General features: G+C 48.8%; 1 long non-coding RNA gene across 2 annotated transcripts; it reads right to left on the bottom strand.

Annotated features, from left to right (window-relative positions):
- Positions 1-624: 624 nt before the first annotated feature.
- LOC121163978 lies at positions 625-1,796 on the bottom strand. Of its 2 annotated transcripts, XR_005884993.1 has the most exons (3): positions 1,609-1,790; positions 1,024-1,243; positions 625-926 (listed from the first exon to the last, which is right to left on the bottom strand). It is a non-coding gene; the product is annotated as an uncharacterized LOC121163978 (long non-coding RNA). The 2 variants fall into 2 exon arrangements; XR_005884992.1 differs by having other exon boundaries at positions 625-1,243; positions 1,609-1,796.
- Between the last annotated feature and the right edge of the window lie 303 nt (positions 1,797-2,099).

Here is a 2,099-nt window from a genome sequence, read left to right as displayed (position 1 = left end):
AAACCAAGCAGCCCGTGTTTAGTAGTGTCGGCATCAGCATTGAGCTCACAAATACTTTTTTTGACTCAAATTTCGAAATGTTGAATAACAAAATATTAGAAACCAAGGGCATCAGAAATGGTAATTGGAGAGAAAGTTTTCATCACACCAAGGTTCCATAATTTATTTATTTTTTTGGTTTCATAATTTAAAAAGCACTAAACCACAATGTCCTTTGTGCAGTTACTTGCTTGGGTACCGCTGTTCCTGGAAGTTCCCATCAGAAGTCGGTCACACAGGACTGTCCACACAACAGGGAATGGGCTTGTTGGGGAGGATGTAATGAGAGATGAATGCATGGAGACTTTTCACCATAACTCTTCTATATATGTATTTTTATTCAAGATTTTTATGGTATCCTTTGTGTATGTTACTTTGATCTAATACCATATATATATATATAGTGTGTATATATTTAAATCATATACACACACACACTATTTTAGTCTGTTAAAAATATAAATGCAGTGTATTCATGTGTAAGTGTGTGCAAAATTCCTCTTTTAATGACCCTAAGAGTCCCTGGAAACTGTCAGAAGGTAGGTGTGGCAAGCATGCTGTCTGCTTGTTGTGCTGGCCGCCTCCTACACGCTCAGCATGACGTGACCTCCCAGAGGGGCAGTGTCTGCCAGCTGCCATCCGCCAGACTGAGCGGTGCCATTTATCTAAAGGCCCACATGCCAAACATCTGCTCTCATCCAGAGTCTCCACACGCACCCCAAAAAATAGTTTTAGCGTGACATATCAAGTTTCCATCTTTGCCCTGGCTTCTGGGGAGCCTGAAGCTGTATTTTGTCTTCCATCAGATTGTTGAGAGGTCTCAGCTTCAAAACGTGTGGGTGCTTGTTATTGATTGCCATGTGACAGATCACTCCAGACGTGGGTGCCTAGCATGACAAGAAACATGAAACACAACTCATGGGCTCTTGGGGTCGGAAATGCAGGAGCCTTCTGACTTGGCGTCCCTCAAGAGGCAGCAGTTACCTGCCACCTTCAAGGGATCTCGCTGGTGATGGGCAAGTTGATGCCAGCTGCCAACAGGAGACCAGCCCCGGAGCACACAGGCTGAGACCAAAGCAGGAACCATAGTGCCTTTTGTGACCTTGACCTCAGGAATCACACTTCTTATCTTCCACCACATTCTCTTGGTTAGGAGCGAGTCACTCGGTCCAGCATTCAAGGAGAGGGACGAGGGATCCTGCCTCTTGAAGACAGGAATGGCAAAGCATTTGTAGTCAGCATCAGAACCCCCAAGGAGTGTGATGAATAACCAGAATATCAAATCAGTCCAATGAGAAGGGAAAGGCAAGGGAGATGATGGGCAGGTGGCTTCTGGAAGGTCGGGTGCTCACTGAACACTGTCTCTGGCCCAGGCTCTGCACTCAGTTCCATACGAGTTCATTTTACACATGAGGAAAGTGAGACTGGAAGAGGAGGTGTAGCTTGCCCAGGGTCACAAAGCCAGTACCAGGATAGTATGTCAGCCTGAGGTCACAGCGGTGCCACCACCCTCTCCCAGGAAACACTAGAAAGTATTCCTGCGCCCTAGTATGGCTACCTTGACTTAACCAAAGCCATGACCATTTGGCTGTGGGGAAGAAACATGATTGATAGCCCATGTTGAATGAGTTCTGCCAGAGCTGTTCACTTTGTTTCCAAGCACTCTGGAACCAACAGGTGTGAATGCTGCGCAGCCATACCTCCCTGCCTTTTGCCTTGGACCCAGTGGGATCTGTCAGGCCTGCCAGGGCCACACCTCTCTTCCCATCACAGATGGCTGGGGCACAGAGACTCGTGGAGTTCATGGGGTAGGGTGGCACTGAGCACAGGGGTGTGTGAGGGCAAGGCCCTCCATCGTGTAGGGACCAAGTCAAGCCCAGCAGGGAGGAGATAGGACACCCCATGCCCTGCTGCCAGGCCAGACTGTGCAGGTCTGATAAGGCCCAGGACCCACCCGCCCAATGCTGTCATCGTTTCCCACACTGCTCTCCCTGACGTGGCTGTCACTCGGATGCTTTCCTCTGGGGTTTCCCCACAAGGAGATCAAGGGCAGGGCCAGC

This window comes from Ochotona curzoniae, unplaced genomic scaffold, assembly GCF_017591425.1.
Source record: "Ochotona curzoniae isolate NIBS_2020 unplaced genomic scaffold, NIBS_Ocur_1.0 contig_66, whole genome shotgun sequence".
Classification (NCBI taxonomy): Eukaryota; Metazoa; Chordata; class Mammalia; order Lagomorpha; family Ochotonidae; genus Ochotona; species Ochotona curzoniae.
Note: the sequence above shows the minus strand (reverse complement) of the source record. Positions and strands in the feature narration are given on the sequence as shown.